The sequence below is a fragment of the Herpailurus yagouaroundi genome, unplaced genomic scaffold (genome assembly GCF_014898765.1).
Source record: "Herpailurus yagouaroundi ecotype Mexico unplaced genomic scaffold, PumYag 483, whole genome shotgun sequence".
Classification (NCBI taxonomy): Eukaryota; Metazoa; Chordata; class Mammalia; order Carnivora; family Felidae; genus Herpailurus; species Herpailurus yagouaroundi.
This window is the reverse complement of record NW_024412700.1, coordinates 3,532,281-3,552,238: the sequence shown is the minus strand read 5'-3', so window position 1 is coordinate 3,552,238 and position 19,958 is coordinate 3,532,281. Positions and strand designations below refer to the sequence as shown.

Below are 19,958 nucleotides of genomic sequence, written 5' to 3'. Positions count from 1 at the left end.
CGGTGATGATGATGGTGGCTAACCTGTAGGAGCACTTGTACTGCAGCCGTACCCAAGGCCCATCGGGTTTCATTTTTGTTTTTTAAGTCGGCTCCACACCCGATGTGGGGCTTGAACCCACAACCCTGAGGTCAAGCCTTGCATGCCGCAAAGACTGAGCCAGCCAGGCACCCCGCACAGGACTTCGTTTCATCCTGACGGCAGCCTGATGAGGTTGGTGCTCTTCGTATCAACCCCGTTTCACAGAGAGGCAAACTGAGGCTTAGCAGGATTGAGCGTCTCCCCGTCACACTGTCCACATGAGGGAGGGCCAGCCCTGGCTGCTCGGTGGCTGTGACAATGCGGCTTAGGAGGGTGGGGCGACGCTGCGGACCCACAGCTGGGTTGTAGGGCATGTGTTGAATGCCGTCCAATACAGGAAGGAGCCGCAAGTACCCCAGCATCTGCAGCCTGCGGTGGGGCAGCACCCAGGGGTCTCCGCGGCAGTGGGCGGGCCCTGACCTCCCCCGAGTTTCTGAGAAAGGAGCTGTGGGGAGGCAGGGCCACTGCAGGGCCCGGACGGGGTCATGACGCAGCAGAGCAGTGGGGGGCCTGAGGCAGCACCGGTGGGGACAAGCTCAGGACTGGAGAGGCAGAGAGCTCCTGAGGGCTCCTGGCCCGAGACGTGGGGGGTGTGACTGAGGGGCGGGGTTTCTGGGTTCTCTGGGATCGGAGGTGTGCCCCCCAAGATGCCCGCGGTCGGACCCCCAGAACCTGTGGATATGGGACCTTGGGTGGTGGAGGGGACTCTGCCGACGTGATCGGGACCTGGGATAGGGGACTGCCCGGGTCATCCGGGTGGGCCCCGTCTGGTCACAAGGGTCCTTTCCCCGCCACGGCCGGAGGGAGGTGTGAGCACGGAGAAGGCGGGAGGGGCGCCGTGTCGCTGGCACCCCAGGGGGAGGAAGGGCCAGTAGCGGAGTGTGGGCACCCCTGGGAGCTGGAAAGGTAAGGACACGGATCCCCCCCCCCTGCAGCCTCCGCAAGGAACCAGCCCTGTGGACACCCGCCTGTAGCCGGCGGTGGCCTTCCGGCCCGCAGAATTGTGAGCCAGTGAGTTTGTGTTGTTTCAAAGCCACTGCGTCTGGTCCTCTGTCACGGCAGGAACGGGAAGCTACGACCGTCTAGAACAGGACCCAAAGCCCAGAACTGGTTCCTGCATCTTCCCCCAGGTTGCCGGAGGTCGGGGAAGGTCCGAGCTTACGGAGGCAGGGAGCCAGGTGAGAGGTAACGTAACTTGGAACGGCGACAAGCCGTCCTCGGGAACGGGGCCGCGCGGGGCGTACATGACCGCTCAGGTCCCCTGGCCCCCAGTTCCAGGAGCCGGCTCGCGGACAGATGCTAACGGAGCAACTTCCTCTGCACGCGCCTCTGGGACTCACTGCGGGGGTGGGGGTGGGGGCAGGGGAGCCTCCGTGCTCTGTGACTCCTGGCGAGCTGTGTATCCCGTCCGTGCGGGCCTCCAGCGTGGGCCCCACCATCCCCGCCTCACGGGGAGGGGGGCCCGAGGGCAGGCCAACTGCAGCCACGGGGGTCCCCGGGGCGTCCGCAGGGCGGGTGAGTGGAGTTTGGATGTCAGAGCCCTGTCTCCGTGTCCAGACGCGGCTGATGAGACACAGGTGAGGGGGGGTCTGAAATCGAGGCCCAAAGAAGCCCGACGAGCCTCAACCCGTTCCGAGATTCGGAGACACTGGGGGCGCCGGGGACGGTCAGAGCAGGCCAAGCTCAGTGGCTTCGAGTATCCTTCCAACACCCATGTCGCCCCCGCTTTCTCCAAGAGACCAGCTCCCGGGAGCCCCGGCCTACCGGGCCCCGCTGGAGATCGGGAAATCGTTGTTGGAGGAGGACTGTTCCAGAGACAGGAAACACCCCCCACACGCACATGCACACACACACGCACACGCTCCCCATCCAGGAACCATCTCAAACCCTGAGCCGCCAGGACATTTGCCCAGGAGCCACAGCCCCCGGCACCTGCACTCTTAGGAGGCAGATTTCGCACTCGGCTCCTGGTGCCCCGGGTTAGGTGGGGACAGACCCCCAGCGTGGGGCCGGACAGACCTCTGCAGGGCGGCCTGTAACCGCCGCGCACCAAGACGCGGGTGTTCCCAGCAGGAAGGGAACTGCCCTTTGCGGTCAGCACCGACCCGGAACAACCCGGGCTCTGAGCACAGACCGTTCCTGGGGGCGCCGTCCTCAAACACAGCGGTCCGCCCAGTCCCAGCGGTTTGAGCATAGGGACCGGGGGAAATCCTCCCCCCCATCCCAAATAACTTCCTATCGTTGTGCTTCCGGGCCTAGATTTTCACTATTAGATGCTCATTCCTTCGGGTGAGGCTTCCTTTACTCCGAGGAGGTTCACCAGGTCGACAGCATCCACACAAAGTGCTAATAGCTATGGGATCCTGAGGGGAGATGGGTGTAGGCAGGGGAACGCTGGGGTCAGGTGGGAAGAGGCAAGAGGACCCCCGAGAGGAGAGGAGAGTGACCCTGTCCATGTCTAGCCTGACCCACCTCCTAGCCCCCCTGCTGGTGTGCCGGGTGCCCACACTGGGAGCTGAGCAGGATCTTTTTGGGAAAGCGGTACCCGGACAATGTGGCCACAGGTTACCATGGAGACAGTTACACTTAGAAAAATTAAAATCTTTTTTAGTGTTTATTTATTTCTTTTGGGAGAGAGAGAGAGCAGGGGAGGAGCACAGAGAGGAAGACAGAGAGGGTCCCAAGCAGGCTCCACGCCGTCAGCACAGAGCCTGATGGGGGGCTCGATCCCATGAATGGCGAGACCATGACCTGAGCTGAGATAAAAAGTCAGACGAGGGGCACCTGGGTGGCTCAGTCGGTTAAGCGGCCGACTTCGGCTCAGGTCATGATCTCGCAGTCAGTGAGTTCGAGCCCCACGTCGGGCTCTGTGCTGACAGCTCAGAGCCTGGAGCCTGTTTCGGATTCTGTGTCTCCCTCTCTCTGACCCTCCCCTGTTCATGCTCTGTCTCTCTCTGTCTCAAAAATAAATAAATGTTAAAAAAATTAAAAAAAAAAGTCAGATGCTTAACCGACTGAGCCACCCAGGCACCCCAGGAAAATTGTTTAAAAAAAATGAAGAATTATCCCTGTAAGTAAAGAGTGCTGAACATTATAGGCTCTGGGTCCAGACTGCTTGGATTTTCGTGCATTCCTTCCACTTGTGAGCTATGTGACCTCAACTGTCTTGGCCTCTCCGTGCCTCACTTTCCTTGCCTTTCCAATGGGCATGATGAAAGATCCCCCCTCTGGTCTTTTCTTCCATTCGTACAGTTGGGAGCGGGGCAGGCATCCCCGCCTAGAGCTCAGGGCCCAGTGAGGTCATGGAGACACCGGTGGTGTCTCATGACCCATGAATGAGACTTAAGGATGCAGGAAAGGGGGAGGGGACACACGGGGACACAGGGGAAGAGGCCCGCAGAAACGTACAAGCGACTCCTCACAGGAAGCAGCCTGTGAGGGTGCTATGGGGGCCGCACGCTCACACTGACCCAGCTCTATCTGCTCAGTCCTACATGGTGCGTCAACCAATTCCTGATCGACCGTGACCCCCGGCCCCCTGCCCTTCCCCACTATTCCTTGCTCCCTGCGCTCTAGGACTTGGAGGCCTTGGCTGTGGCTCATCCCCCCCGGATAATTCTGAGCCTGTTTTCCTGGCTGCCCCATGGAGGAAATCACACTGCCGTCTCAGAGCTTCTCTGGGGTGCCCTGGAGAAGCTGGGGGGTGCGGTGTCTCGGCCCCTCCACCAGGGCCCTCCCCCCCCCCCCCCCGGGAGGGGGCGCGGGGGGGATGCCGCCCCCCCCGCCCCCCCCCCCCCCCGACCCCCCCCCCCGCCCCGCCCCTCTCCCTCCCTCCCTGCTGCCCGCAGCCTTGGAGCGGACGCTCGCCTGCCTCCAGCCACAGCCCTGCACCGGGGCTTCTGAAACTGTATGAAGTTATGTGCTTGGGAGGCTGACAGCAGCCTCCGGGCTCAACTTTTGATCCGCCTGAATGCTGACATCTTCAAAACAGAGCGGGTTTGCGATCTCCTGATCCTGCAGCTGCTGGTGGCGGCTCTCCTGCAGGGGTGTGGCGGGGGCGTTTACGCAGGCATGCACACGCACAGGAGGAACCAGCACGGGCGCTGTCTGTCAGGTCCAGGGCGGCTCTCGGCGTGGAGGGGAGGCTTCGGGCGGCCGGCCTCCCTTCCGCCCTCAGCCTCTGCTTCCCTCCATCTCCCCTGCTCCTACACCCCACCCCTCCCTCTCTGGGTGCCCCCTCTCCAAGCTTGGGAGGGGGTCTCCTGCGACAGGGGCTCCTTCGGGACCCGCGTGAACGAGCCTGCAGAGGCGGCCTCCGGGCCGGTGGCGGCTGGAGAGGGCTGTGTCCTTTGAGCCCCCGGCAGGCACTTCAGGGAGGCCGGGACAGGACTGCTGGGGGAGGCTCTTAGCTGCGGGTGGCGGTGGGAACGAGGCAGAGAGAGGGACGGGGACTGACGGAGGTTGGGAGTCTCACACCAAGGTGTCACAGGGCTGGTTCCTCCTGGGGCCTCTCTCCCCAGCGCGTGGGCGGCCGTCTTCTCCCCAAGTCCTCACACCATCCTCCCCCCGTGCGTCTATGCCCTGATCTCCTCTTCTTATAAGGACACCAGTCGAATTGGATCAAGGCCACCCTGGTGACCTCCTTTTACCTCAATCACCTCCTTAAACATCGCGTCTCCAAATGCCGTCGCGTTCTGAGGTCCCGGGGTTAGGGTTCAACGTGCGAATCCGGGGAGATACAATTCAGCCCCTAACACACCCTTCTTTGCACCTTTTCCAACCTATACCGTCTGTTAGATTCTGTCCACGGCATCAGGCAAGAGGCAGAGAGGACCAACCCACAGCCTTTCTCTTTCAGGCACTTGCACGCGATTGTGCAGTAACGTGTGTGCCCCGAGCGTGGACAGGAAGCACAGGACAGCCGGAACGGTGTGGTCTCTGGTCGCGCCTGTAGACAAGGGGGCAGTTCATTGGACTTCGTGGCTGTGGGAGCAGGAAGTCTGCTCACAAGGAGGGGTGTCTGTCCTGGACCTCGAGGCGAGCAAGTTTTCTGCGGGTGGGAGTGAGGGGGAGAGTGTGCGAGCCCGGGTGCGAGGCCTGAAGATCTTCTGGTGTCCAGGGAGCTGTGGGCGAGGGGGCGGGGAGGGCTCCGAAGGCTGTGGGGGCCAGACCAGGACAGTATTCTCGAGGCCACGGGGCGCACACGGAGGAATCCGTGACTCAGCTGGCCGCCGTGCCGAGACCCCAGGAGCAGATCTGGAGAGACGGAAGTAAGCCCAAACAGCAACCCCACCCCCACCCCCCGCCCCAGGTCAGAGAACGTGGCCAGCGTGCAAGCGTCCCGCAGCGACCCCGGCCGGGCCCTGGGGTGCGGGCCGCCGCCCCCACCCAATGGACAGGCCCCGGGCTGAAGCTCCTTTGGCCGAATGGACGGGAGCCTGCGGGCTCGACGAACACAATCCTCACCATCAGTTTAAAAACCGTTCTGGGGGCGCCTGGGCCCAAGCTCCTCGAGGAGAAAAAGAATCTTCTGGCACTTTACATAAAAAGTCCCGCTGAGGGGCGCCTGGGTGGCGCAGTTGGTTAAGCGTCCGACCTCAGCCAGGTCATGATCTCGCGGTCTGTGAGTTCGAGCCCCGCGTCAGGCTCTGGGCTGATGGCTCAGAGCTTGAAGCCTGTTTCCGATTCTGTGTCTCCCTCTCTCTCTGCCCCTCCCCCGTTCATGCTCTGTCTCTCTCTGTCCCAAAAATAAATAAACGTTGAAAAAAAAAAAAAAAACGTTCTGTTTTTTGCAGGAGAGAAGGCAGAATGAAGCACGTGGCCTTTGTTCTGCAGGCGGTGGGAGTGGACGAAGGTCTGTGCACCCGAGCCACGTGAGCGGGGGTCCGATTCCGCCGGGGTTTTGGGAGCTAGACCGGATGCACAAAGAGAATCGGGGGCTGAAAAGCCTGGTCGCCGATCTGTGTTGTTTCTCTTGAATTCAGCTGTCCGCGTCTCTTCGGAGAGCTCTCCCCTTTGGTCTGAACGCTGTGCTTGCATCCCACGTGCATACCTCCCCTCATCAGAGCTGTCCCCATGCTGGGGCCCTCGGCTCGCGGACGGGACCTGCTGGCCCGGCCTCTGCCCCTGGCTCGGGCCACGAGGATCTGGCTCCCAAACGGTGCCGGCCGAGACGTGGCGCCTCCTCTAGCCGTAGGGAAAACGGGGCCTGCTGGAGACTTCTGCAGTCGTGCAAAGGATTCTGAACGCGGGAGGCTACTCCAGGCTGGATTAAAAACCCCCTTTCATGCCAGCTGGGTTTCTGGCAGAAGCGCTACAAACTGGCCCCCGGCAGCGTCACTGAGCTGGCAAAGTCAGAGGACTTTCATTTTTTGCAGCTCACGCGGTGGAGCCTCCAGCAGTTTACAGATGTTCCCGTGTGACTTGCACGTTTGCAAGGGGACGGCGTGGGAAGTCACCTCCAGCGTGATTGGGACCTAACGGCGTTGCAGCGAGCCCCTCCAGCCCCTTCTAGAAGTTTCCACGCAAGTCCAACCGAGTCCTGCGCACCGCCGTACCTCGACGGGCCGTGTCTGTGCTGGTTGTGACGCACGAGGGAGACTCGAGGGAGGCCGGGAGCCGTGGAGGACGCCCAGGGCACAGCACAAAGGGCAGCAAGACAGGAGGGGGGACCCGCGTGAGGTCTGGGCTGCCACCGAGGCCCCCGTGGACCGCGTATCCCTCTGGGTTACAGGGCACACCCCAGACGGACACACTTCGTCGGGCAGCCTTCTCTGCTCCTGCGCTCACTGATCTCCTTAACGCGTGAGGTTACAGTGCACTGGCCGCTGTCCCTCTCGCGGCAACCATTTGAGGCCAGCGCGATCATTAGCCCCCGAGATGAGCCTCTCCCGCCTCAGCCTCTACGGCGGGCCCCCTGGGCTGCTGCTCAGAGGGAAGTGTCAGACGTCCGACAGAAGTCACACGGGGACTTCTCCCTGGCGCAAAGATGACTGAACGTAGTCAAAGGGAAAGGAGGAAGGACTATGTTTTTCCTTCTGGAAAACTCCAGGGGCCTCAGATGCCACCTGCGAGGAGCCAAAGTTCTCGAGGGGTGTGCGCGGGTCCGTGGGCAGGCGGGCGAGGCGGGGCCTGGCAGCAGCGGGGGACTCTTGCGGCCACATGGTGAGCTGTCCCGGGGGGACACCCAGGGCTGGGGACACAGCGACCTCGGGGCGGGCTGGGGAGCCGGGCCACACGCGGGGACTCCGCAGTCCTCCACTCCGGTCCTGGCCCCTGCTCCGCGACGCTCCAGGCGTCCCCTCCTCCTCGAGCCTCAGTGTCTGCCTCTGGGAACCAAGGGGTTGGGCCATCTGCTCCTGAGGGTCCCTGGGGCGTCACACTGTGGTCGTGTCCCCTCGGGCGCCTGTGAACGCGGCCCCGTCCTGCCCTCTGCGAGCCTCCCGGCATCTCTGGAGACCAGAGGCCCAGCATCAAGGTCGGCAGGGTCGCTTCCTCCTGAGGCTGTGAGGGAACCTGTCTCCTGCTCCTCTCCCGGCTCTGCTGTTGCCAGTGACCTGTGGCTTGACCCGCCCCGTCTCCGCCTCGCCCCCGCGGCTCCTCCCTTGTGTCTGCGTCCAGACCTCCCTGCTTTTCCCAGGGTGGGGGCCTGTGCGTGACCCACCAGGGCGACCTCGCCTGAGCTCAGTCCCTGTACGATGACCCCGGTTTACTCACAGGGCACGTTCTGGGGTTCCCACGGGTAGGACCGTAGCGTAGTTTTGCGGGACGCGGTTCAACTCCTCCCACTCAGCTTCCTCCGGTGTTAAAATGTGGAAACCATTATCCGCCTCGTAGGCGTTTGGAGAAAATGAAACGATTCGTGCGCATGAGGTCCTTCGCACCGGGGCCTGGCACATATCAGGTGTTAAATAAACACCTAAATCAATAAGACAACAGTGCTGTTGTCTTGTGAGAAGTTTTACGAGACCCAGCACCCAACTAACGTGAGGTCAGGGCCAGGCAAGTGGCCGGGATCGGGTCGTGGGGACCAGCATGGGCTGCTTAAATCTGGACTCGGGCCTGGCCAGGTGGACAGGCCTTAAACACAGCGAACCCTCAAAGCCCGGGTTCGTTCTCATTTCCGAGGCGGCCGGCGACCCCTCTGGGACGTCCAGGCCCTGAGACCGTTCTCCGCGGGGATGTGTCCGCAGGCTTGCTCGGGGGTGGGGGCAGGGCGCCCGATTTGTGCCGTTCGCTGGATTTCATGGTAGAAATGCTCCCACCACGGCTGACCTCAAGGCTCAACACCGAAGGCTCTCAACGCGCAGCTCCAGAGAGATGCTCGCAGGGACTCTGGCTGCCCGCTGCCTCCGTGGGGTGTTATTCCCACCCGTGTCTTTCCGGACCGTGACTTCAGGACCCCTGTGCCGTGCGCCAGGAGTCTGCCCTCAACGCCCTCCTGTGTCTTCAGCCTGTGTAAGTAGCTTGAGGGCGTCTGGGTAACCAAGCTGCCCAGGTGAGCCTGATCCCCCCCCCTTCGCCCCGTCCCCTCCCCCCTCAGGTGAGACCGTTCCCGCGGGTACCGAGCTGCTGCGTGACGGTCCACGGGCACGGAGGATGACACCATCCGCGACGGGTAACACGAGGCCCGTGCATCTGGAAGTGTGTTCACCAGCCAGACAAGCCAGCTTCCTACTCAGGCAGCACCCCAGCTCTGCTTGGCCGACCGCGGCTAAGCGCTCACACGCGCATCTCAGGACGCCTGGGTGGCTCCATCAGGTAAGCCCCCGACCCTTGATTTCGGCTCAGGTCACGATCTCAAGGTTTGTGAATTCCAGCACCGCGTAGGGCTCCACGCTGAGCGTGGGGTCTGCTTGGGATTCTCTCTTCCCCTCTCTCTCTCTCTCTGCCCCTCCGTGGCTTGTGCGCGTGCGCTCTGTCTCAAAATAAATAAATAAACTTAAAAAAAAGCCTGCAGCTCTCAGGCAGCAAAGTGGGAAGAGCCCAGCTGGGCAGGGGAGCAGCCCCCACGGGGCTGGGCGGCTGGGGCAGGATTGCAGGAGGGAATGGAGAGTCAGGAGCAGCTTTTCTGCATTCTTATGACGCTAGACCTTTATATTTTTTAATTTTTTTTATTAAAAAAATTTTTTTAATGTTTATTTATTTTTGAGACAGAGAGAGACAGAGCATGAGCAGGGGAGGGGCAGAGAGAGAGGGAGACACAGAATCCGAAACAGGCCCCAGACTCCGAGCCGTCAGCACACAGCCCGACGCGGGGCTCGAACTCACGGACCGAGAGATCATGACCTGAGCCGAAGTCGGACGCTCAACCGACTGAGCCACCCAGGTGCCCCCACGCTAGACCTTTAAAACATATCCCACAAGCCGGTTTCCACTGTGGAAACGGGCCAGCCACCAGGCAGCCTGCACTGTTTCCACAGACACTACTCCCCGTTTGTAGCGGGAAAACCACCGTTACCGCACCGAGTTGACATCGCGTCAGCCCCAAGTCTTGCGGCCTGCCGGCCGACTGGCCGGTCCTGGCCGAGGCCTCGCTCAGCGCCCTTGGCACCCGGAGACAGGGGAAGGTGGTCCCAGAGGGGGTGCGTGGGGACGCATTCCCTGCGTCATCCCTGGGGTCCTGGGAGGCGCACGTCGAGTCTGGGAAGCAGTGCGGAAGCCTTGGGTGGTTTCAGCGTGCGCCAGCGACGTGGGTTGGACAGATGGCGACATTTGTCCCAGCCCCAGGGCCATGCCTGTAAGGTAGGTGCAAGCAACAAATGGCCAGCCCCCACCCCCACCCCCCACCCCCCCGGGGCTGCTGTGAGGAGAGTCCCCGGGAAGCCCTGCATCACGGGATGTGCCCTCTTGGTCCAAGGCGCTGTCACCTCTGTCCTGCCTGGCCCGCACCTGCCTTCCGTTCTGCGGTCTCCCTGAGACCTCACCCCAGCTCTGCCCCATACTCCTCTGGCTCACCTCCGTAGCCGCTGTCCCCCGGGCTGTCCTCACCTCCTCCCAGGCAAACATTCCTGGCAGAACTGTCCTCCCAAAGCAAAATGTTGACCATGTCACTTCCCTCATCAGACACCCCTATGGTGCCCTCTTGCTCGCAGGACAGGGTCCCAGCCCACGGCCACACGTCCAGGAGCCTGCCCTGAGCTCACCCCCCATGAGCCCTCCCGGAGGCTCCGGCAACGTACCAGGGAGGCCGTGGTTCTGTGTCTCTGTGACCGCTGTTCCTTCTGGCCAAATGCTCTTCCTGGCGTCATCCACCCCTCCAAGCTCCAGCTCGCACCTTCCGACCCCGCCTCGGGCACCGCGCCCTCTCCAGCCTTGCGACCTGCTCGTCTCTCCACGTGTGTGATCCGTGAGGCCCTGCGGGGCAGCGCCAGGCACGGTTTGTCTCCGCGTTAGCACCGACGCATAATAGGTGCCCAGTAAACAGGCGGCACCACGAGCCCAAAGCTGAACCTTGACACAACAGCGACCACATGGGGCAACTGGTCCGAGGACACTTACTGGGCGAACCCGCTGTTTCGTGAGTGCCTGAGCCCCGGTTGGTGGTCTAGCAGTCACAGCATCCCGTTACGTTTGCCCGTATTTTACGGGGACGGTAGCGGAGGCTCTGGGAGAGTGAGTTGCCTGACTCGTGGCTAGCAAGTGGCAGGACCCAAACTCACTTTGGTGGACTCCCAGAGCAGATTCTCTGGTTCCAAGAAAATGTAAGAATAAAGAAAATAGGAACTCTCACCCGGAGCTCAACGTCCCTGTCCCCGAAGGGTTAGGGGTGGGGGTGCGGTAAGCTGTCAGAGGGTGAGGCCACCGGTCTGTTTCTCCCCCTCGTTCCGCACCTGATAAGGTCACTGACGCACGGGTGGTGGGAGAAGTGTCACTTATGATGACGTCTGAGGGCCTTTGGGCAGCCGGGTGACCCACAGTCACGGATGAGGCCGAGGAGGCCAGCGGCACCCGCCCCGGCACGCTCCCACGCGTTACGACGTGTATTAAAAGCATAACCGTGTTAAGACGTATATTAAAAGCATGGCCGAGTGGGAGCGCCTTCCGGGAGGGTTTTCATCAATCACGCCGGGCCCCGGGGGCGGCAGGGACCCTCAGCGGCGGCCCCCAGCCTCTGGCTGGCCGGGGAATCACACGGCGCCCCTCGCCGTTTCGTTACCGCCGGCTCCTCAGTGTGCCGTCGTGAAAACATTCAGGAGCGGGGATCATTATTCTCGTGCAGCTTCGATCAAATATTGTAAATTCGGAACGGCAGCCAGGAGAACAAAGGGGTTCACGCACGCGGGCTGCTTGGCGTTTGGGGAGAGAGGGGAGCTGGGGTAAGCGTCCGTGTCCTCGGGCGAGGCTGCGGCCGTGCCGTCGTCCTCCTTGTCCACACCGCGGGGGAGCGCTCCTCCGAGCTGGCTTTCTGAGGCGTCAAGTGCTCACACGCCCGACTTACTGGAACCGAAACGTTGTGGGCAGGAAATAGCACTTGCAGAGGGTGCTGCCTGGGGCCCGCTGGAACCTCCCCTGCAGGGATGCCCTTCCCAGAGTGTGAGTAGGGAGCCGTGCCATTGTCTCCGGAAAGACAACCATGGGCGCCCCAACAAGGGTGGGCGCTAAGGCGTCCCCCGCGGCCTGCACCCAGGCCAACAGCCTCGCCCGCCTTGAGGCTCCTCAGCCCCTCCATGGTCTCCCCGTTTCCTCCCCACGGTCCCTGTGGTCCTCGAGGGGCGGAGAGTCGATAACAGAGCAGACTCGGTCTCGAGCGGCTGTGTGTGGTGGGCGGGAGGCCAGTGCACCCCCTGACCACGGGCCGGCTTCCATCGAGGGACGGGAGAAGCGGGCAGCCCTCCCTCCCTGCGGCCAGGACCTCTGCCCCCTGGAAGAGACCACCAGGGGTCCCTTCAGGGCGGTGATCTCGACATCGCCTGGATGGCGTCCAAAGACCAAACGGTGCCTTTCCAGAAGCAAGTCTGGAAAAGGCATTTCAAACCCAGTTTGTACAACAGTCGCATTTCCTTCATTGTTTCAGACACAGTCCCCAAGGCCAGGACCGTGGGAGGCGCCAGCTCTCAGGTCGCAGGTGAAACGGGGGAGGGGCGGCCCCTCAGTCCCTCCTGGGTGACTGCGGGGCTTCTCAGCAAAGCAATTAATTTGGTATCTAAGGAAAGTGTGGTCTGTGCTGCTAGGGCGATGGGCCCAGAATGGAGATTCTCAAGAAAGCATCATTCGTTTAAAATTAAATTTTAAATGATTTCTTTCCCCGGCTTTCAGAGCCCGGGGCCGATTCCTAAAGCAACACAGAGCTGTTTTTTTCATACTTTCTATGGAAAACAAACACATTCATTTCACTCTTACTTCTGACGGGTGGTGGATGGGGTTTTTTTTTTTTTCTTTTTTACTTTCTACACTTGTTTATTTTTTGCACATGTTCGTATTTTTACACGTCTTTCCAATGTTGGGAATGGAAATTCTACAGACCGTACAAATCGCATAGGGCCCTGGTTCCTGATTTTGAGAGCCCCGTTCAAAGAAGACGAGCCTCTAAACCCAGTGGTCCACAAGCACCTTGACTCTGGGCTGTTCCGCCCCGTCGTCGGGGGATCTCCTGGCCTTCCACCCCTTCCCTCCCTCCAGAGGAGCCCTGCCCTCCCTCCTGGCCGCAGGGGCCACGGGGGGGGGCGGGGGGGGGGGAAGGTCACAGCCACCAGCCAGAGGAGCGTCTGGGCCGGGGTCCCCAGGGCTCCCTGGAGCTCAGCCTGTGAGCAGACGTGTCGGTCCTGCCCCAAAACACCACGCGTCTCCCATCGCATCACTTTGCCGCCGGGCCTGGCGTGGAAATGAAGCCGCAGACAGACTCGGGGTTTGCACACGACTCTACACACCGCACCCCTCCCGCCCGGGGTTGGAAAGCGCGTGACTCCAGGCCGCAGCCTCGCGGGCTTCCCCGGCCTCAGCGGCTGCGTTTTGTCGGCACGACCAGCGACTGTGAAGGAGGATGCTTTATTAAGCCCGCGTCCCAGGCCGTGCATATTGAGAGTGGCTCTCCGACATTTTAAACACTTGGGCAGCCTTGGGCCCGGCACGCGGGCGGGGTTCTGAGCGCTGGGCCGGGACCGTGAACTCTCAGCCCAGCCGGCGGCGGTCTGCCCGCTACGTTCCCACGCGGCGGGGCGGTGGGGGGGGGGGGGTGTCACACTCATATTTTAATGAAATGGGAAAATACAGGCTTTAAGCTTTTCATTTTGCAGTATTTTTCAAGAGACACCATACTGTGAGTTTTTAAATCTTTTTTTTTTTCAACGTTTTTAATTTATTTTTGGGACAGAGAGAGACAGAGCATGAACGGGGGAGGGGCAGAGAGAGGGAGACACAGAATCAGAAACAGGCTCCAGGCTCTGAGCCATCAGCCCAGAGCCCGACGCGGGGCTCGAACCCACGGACCGCGAGATCGTGACCTGAGCCGAAGTCGGACGCTTAACCGACCAAGCCACCCAGGCGCCCCCATACTGTGAGTTTTTATAGTTAACGACTTGCCACTCAAACATACACGACTTGGGATCATCCGCTCACTGTTCTCCAGACCAAAGGTGAATAATGTTAATTTGAATGTCACTGCCATTTAGTCACTTGCCTTGATTAAGACCGCCCCCCACCCCGCCCTGCCTTCCCCCCATCCTGGGTGCACGGAGTTGGCGAGAAGTTTGTTGGCGTCCCTGTGTCCCTCGGGCTCCGTACCTCGGCGTCCCTTACGAAGCCGGGTAGCGCTGAGGACCGTGTGTGCCCCACACCTGGGCCCTAAGCTTCCAGCCACGGCGTTTCTGGATTTCCCTTTACTTCGCAGCCAGAACCCAACGAAGGGACCCACCGGAGAGCCTGGGTCTCCCTCGCTTCGTTCAGAGAGCGTATCACTCAGCGGCTGACGTGGGAAGGGGGGGACCGCACAGGTGACGGTCCCGGGACACACGTGGTACCTCCTACTCCACGGCACCCACCCCGGCCGCCGACGAAAGCCCGTGGCCTGGTCCTTTTGGGATCTGGCGGGAGGCCCGGCGCGATCTGGGTCACGCGCCCCCGCAGGCTGGCCCCACCGCACCCTGCACGACGTGCCCGTGACGGGGGCAGTGAGGGGAGTGACATGCCAAACGGGGAGCGTGAGCGGAGCCCTGTGGGTGGACAGAGCCCCCTCGACAAGGGCCAGAGCTCCCGCTGGTTGGTTTTCTCTGAATAAAGCACCGCAGGGCTGTTTATGCCGGACCGGGGTGGGGGCGCCCTTGGGGACTCCTCTCTATTCGTGAACCGGGGACCGCGGAGTGGTAGGCGTGGGGGCTTCCCCGTCACAGAGGGGGGGCCGCCTGGTCCTATGGCCTCTGGGCCGGGTCGTCCCCACCTGACTGCCCTTCTCTGCGCCTGGAGGAGTTAACTGGGCACAACCCAGCAGCTGCCTTGGCCTTTGGCTCCAGTTGGGTTTGAGCGGTGGGAGGTCAACAGGAAATCAGAGGTGCGCGTCCCCTGCTCCTTGTCTGTCCCCTCTCCTCTAGCATCAGGTGACCGCCCCTAAGCCACGGGGTGGGGGCTGCTGCCTGCCATCACCGGCCCAGGCGTCCACACCCGTGTCCCCTTCCACGGGCCACCTCTCTCCCCTTGGGGACGTGACTGACGCTCGTTGCAAGCTGACCGTGAACTTCAAGCCGTTCCCAGACAACCCGCTGTGTTCGGGATGAGGGTCCAGATCCGTCACCGGCCCTCTTCTTGCTTTTCCAAGCGGCCTTCACTGCCCACCAGTCCCTTAGCCCCAAGCCGGAGGAGGCGTCCTCTAGGTGGCCCCACAGGCCAGCCCTGTCTTCTCCGGCCCGCCCCAGCACTCTTCTGCTGGACTGCCCCCTGGGCCACCACATAGCTCCTTTAAGGGCCCGAGTCTCAGCTCACTGGCGTTCCGGCCAGACCCCCCCACCCCGCCCCCTGCCTGATCTCAGACCAGGCAGGTGCTCGTGGAGTCCGCCAGGCTCACACTGGCCTGAAGTCCACACCCTGGAAGCAAGCCCTTGCATGGTGCACCCGGCAGCCGCAGTCTCTTGCTTCTGGAGACCCCTCTGCATCAGGGGTCTACTAAGGAGAAGGGGTGTCTCAGAGGCACCCACACCAGGCACTACACCTGTACTGGAGGCTGATGTGGCCTAGGGGTGGAGCGCTCCGTGCCTTACTGGCTGGTGACCTCCAACCCATGACCTGCCCTCCTGGGCCTCAGTTTCCCTGCTGTGAAACGGGACAAGAGCTACCCTACAGTGCTGTGGGGGTACCGGCGGCTCCCACCCAGCCCCCTCGGCCCAGCCAGGAGGCAACGTGGCCTCGGGGCCCGGGATGCAGCTCACTGCCAGCCCTCCGCCCCCCCCTCCCCCCGGAGACCTGGCCAGCTCCTCAGCCTCCGGGTCAGCACCGCCCCTCCCACGGGAGCAGCTCTTGCAAAGTGGTAAAGTCAATCTATAGCCGGGAAATGTTGGGGGGTTCTGCATAACAGGGGTGATCTCTCCCACCCTGGCCGCTGACCGTGTTTGGCCTCCTCGAGTCCCCAAGATGAGAGCGGCCAAATGTCGGGTTCGGGGAAATCCCTGGGACACCCGTGCTGGGGACCGTGTGAGAGAGGACAGCGCAGGCTGGGAGGGAGGGGCGCAGAGAGCCCGCGTGCAGGCTTCCCAGGGACACCCAGCAGGTGCCCGACAGGGCAGGCCTGGCTGTCTGGAGCGGGGGGACCGGCACGCGCACATGGAGACGGTCAGGGCCTGGTGTCCTGCAAACCCTGAGAAGGCCCCGCCTCCCCGGAACTCCCGCTGCACCGGCACCGACCACAAGGACAGGGCACAGCTACTCACTGGCCCCCAGCCTTCCGTCACTGTGTCCTTAGCGCTGGTGGCGCTCTCCTAACGAGACCGCCACATTTGCGGGCAGGACTCGTTAGCCCAAACGCGTGTGTTGGTGAAATCAGTAAGAGTGGGACAGACAGACTGAGAGTGTAGTCTGGGGTCTCGGGTAACTCACCGGACCACTGAGAACCCCAGTTTCTTCTTTCCGACGCTACGGGGCGGGAGGCGAGTCTGCTTTTTCTCTCCGCGAACAGTGGGGGGCACACCCCCCCTGGTGCCGGGGCGCCTGTTCCCCGCTTTGGTGGGAGTGTTGCCCCCCTAGGCCTGGCCATCCCTTCCTATCTGGTCCTGTCTTACAGAGGCTCCACCCAGCACCTCCTCACCCAGCAGCCCCCCAGCCCCCTCTCCAAGGCCACGACCGCACCCCCGAGGAGAACACACTGGTCTGCAGGTGCAGGGGCCGCGACCATGCGCAGGGGACTCGGCAGAGAAAGCCGAGGACGCCCTGTCTGAGGGAGGAACAGCCTCCTGCTCAAATATGAAACATCAAAGGTTTTGAGCGAAGGGGACCTTAAAATAAGCTGAGTTTGTAACACACCCTTTGACGAAGCAGAACACTTAAAAGGCTTTGACAGGCTAAAACCCAAATGGTCTGACTCCTGGCCAGTTCTCTTTTCTCCGCGCTGGGATGAAGGGCTTTGTTCTGGTCTAAGCAACCAGAACCTTCTGCCCCAGGTTTACTTGTGTTGTGAGGGTGTCCTCCAAGGGGGCTCACTTTCACGACGGCAGACGGCTGCCTTTGTGCACTGCCCGGCACTTTTCAAGGGAGCTTCCATTGTCCCCGTTTGGATGGTCCCCATGGCCCCACAGAGTTGACTTGCAGTGGCTTCCTTGTACAGATGAGAAAGCAGCCTGCGTAGGAGCTGACATCCAGAGAGATGAGTTGCCCCAAGCCTCCCCTACCTAGATGAGGGGCCAGATGCCGCGGGCCTAGTCCCGGGCTCCTTCTGACACGGCGCCCTAAGTTCTGCACGATGCCCTGTGCTGATGGGGCCGGATGTGCCTTGATCCGCGCACAATGTGCAGGACGCCCTCCAAACGACCTACAGCTCACTGTCTCGGGGAGCGGAGGACGCGTAGAGGTGTTCACAGAGGGGCGAGCTGAGTGGTCTGCCCAAGGACGGAGGCTTGGCCCCTCCTCCCCAGTGGCCGAGCAGACGCTGACCCCCCCCCCCCCCCCGCCATCTGCTCCGTCCTGCAGAGGGTGGGGATGACGAAAGCGCCACCCTTGCAGACTCGACGTGAGGGTTGGCCGGGTGCGTCCCGTGAACAACCGCGCCCGGCACACGGTACCTGCTGCCCGAGGGCCTGCATTCCTGTGGCGCCGACCATTTCTTCCGACACGCATCCACTCAGCGTCACGCGGTGCACAAACCAGCCTCACCATTCCTACAATTAAATTGACGCAAAGGTCAAGGAAACCGGGGGCCTTAAGGTGCTGGCGGGAAAGGCGGGAGCGCCAGCTCCCTGCCGAGGCTGAGGGGGCAGCAAACCCTCTGGGAGGTGCAGATGCCTGGTGTGACACGGGAACACGCCCGCGGCCTGGGGCTCCGGGCGGACCAGCAGGTGCACCGGCCCCAGAGCTGCCTGTTCCACCCACTTCCGGTCTGCAGCACCACCCCTCCCACGGCGGGATACGGGCCCCAGCGATCACGCTCGGGAATCCCGAATTCTCTGCTTGGGGGTCTTGTCTGAGTTTTAATCCACACGGCTTCCTTCCCTTTCCCCCTGTAGATGAAGTTTGGGTAGAACGAGGGACGCGTGGATCGTTGCTACAAGTCCTGTCTTCTTGGAACACAACTTGCAGGAAAAGGGGCTTAAGTCAGGGGAGTGCTCCCTTTATCCCCATCCAGGGAGAGGTGGCCAGACACCCATTCACTTGCATTAATTAAGTACCTACTGCACACGGGCCCGTGAAAGTCCCTGTCAGCCAGGGACACAGAAACAAAGGCATCGCGTCGGGATTTCACGTGTGCAAGCATGGAGCGGGCACGATGGAACTGGTGTGGTGACAGACCTCGGGCCTGGTGTCACAGGATCCAGATGAGGGACACACTTCCTGGCCTGGAATTAGGAGGAGGTGGGGAAACAGTGCAGGGAAGGGCATCCTGGCGGAGGAGGCCAGCTTTAGCTTGTAACAGGTTCCAAGTTCTTAGAGCTGGAAGGGACCAACAAGTTTGCAAGCACGGTGACTGCCCCTTCCCTGGCCTGAGGTCCCAGCCATGCGTGAGACCCACTCACAGCCCGAGGGCTCGGTGGAGCTGAGGTTTTCCAGGGGCCCCGGAACCCTTCACTCTGGAGGGCGCCACAGAGCCCCAAGTCTCCTGGGGATGCGCTGTTCTGTCGCAACCCCTTTGGGGAACGGCCAACGTCAGCCACCACGCTCAGTCCCTGCTCCATCAAGACTCTAGCCCCGGAAGGGAAGGGAGGAGGGGATGGGGTGAGGTCAAGAGGGGGAAGGACCCTGAGCGCATCCCGGGGCGACACGGCGATCTGCTGGGAGGAAAGAGCCAGCCAAGATGCCCACCTTGCTCCAAGCCCTGGCTCCTCAGGAACAGAGAGGGGACGTGCAAGGCTCCCCGGGCAGTGTTGCTATTCTGTTCCTGCTCTCCCCTGGCGGCCTCTTGGGCTGCTGGGACCCATGGTCGTCTCTCAGGGACCCCCAAGGCCATCTGCAGGCCTGGTAGGAGCAGAGGCCTCTGCGGGCACTGAGGGAAGATGAGGCCAGGAGGCTCGCAGGGAGAAGAGGGCCATGTGACGATGCGGTCTTGGAATGCTGCGTCGCGGAGCTAAGGAGAACCAAGAATTCTCCAGAAGCTGGGGAGAGGCAACGAAGGCCCTGCCCACACCTCAATTTCGGACTTCCAGCCTCCAGAATCGGGAGAGAATACATTTGCTGTCTCAAGCCCCCAGCCTGCAGGACCCTGTTATGGCCCCAGGACACTGACAGAGATGGGAGAAGTCACCGTTGGGAGGGCAGGGCTCCAGAGGCGGGGGGACACTGTCCAGTCCACCTTCACTCACCCCACGGCTAGTGAGGGGCTCCTCGGCCTATCTGGGATGGAAAACAGGCCTCCCAAGCCCCGTCCCGGCCGCGCTCCGCCCGCCGCTCTCCTTCCCCAGACCCGCGGGTCGCTGCATAGGACTCTGTGGCTGGAAGACGTCCACCTGCCCACGTTCTGCTGCAGGTGTGTGTGTGGGAGGGCGTTCTGCGCTCACGGCCTCCTTCTCCTTCCAGCCCGCCCCCTGCCAGTGCTGAAACTCAACTCCACGGCGGCGGAGGAGAGGAACAAAACCACGTCCCCGAGTGCACCGTCCTCCCTCCGAAGCCTGCCTCGAGGCCCCGCCCGCCCGTCGCCCGAGATTCCTGCCCGCTCCCGGGCTCTGCCTGCAGGGCTCCCTGGGCGCGCCGGGCCCCCACCTCCCCGCCCCGCCCCGCCCCGCACACGCCGCTGGGCCGCCCTTGACCGTGAACCCGGGGAGCAGCTCTCAGCAGCCGCCAGCTCGCTTCCCCCTCGTCCCGCAGGTGGAGCGGGGCGCCCGGGGGCGGGAGGCCGCGCTCGCTCGGGCTGGGCCAGGGGGTCTGCGGGCAGCGGTCCCCCACCACCCCCGGAGCCGCCATCCCCCCACCCCCCAAGCCCAGGGCCACCGGAGAGAGATGCCCCCCGACACTCACCCGCACGGAATCGGGCGCGCCCGCGTTCTCATCGGTCTTTTCGGAACCGAGCAGGCCTCTTGTCCCTCCTGGAGCCTGGCGCCGGCTCGCCGCCCGCCCCCGGCACACTCACGCGCTCGTGCACACTCACACGCGCCCCTGCCGCAGGGCCCCGCGGCCCAAGCCCGGGGAGGTGCGGAGGGAGGGTCTGCAGGTCTGCGCGGGGGGGGGGGGGGGGGGGGGGGCGGGGACCCCCTCCCCCCGAGGGGGAGCGGGCGGCGCGGCGCTGGACACCCCGGCTGTGCCCAGCGGCGGGG

General features: G+C 62.5%; 1 long non-coding RNA gene across 1 annotated transcript in view; it reads right to left on the bottom strand.

Moving 5' to 3' along the window:
- LOC121022942 (uncharacterized) overlaps nt 1-19,839 on the bottom strand; it is a 30,409-nt gene extending 10,570 nt beyond the window's left edge. The window contains exon 1 of the long non-coding RNA XR_005787180.1: nt 19,663-19,839. This is a non-coding gene — a long non-coding RNA (uncharacterized LOC121022942). The remainder of the gene's footprint in view (nt 1-19,662) is intronic.
- Between the last annotated feature and the right edge of the window lie 119 nt (nt 19,840-19,958).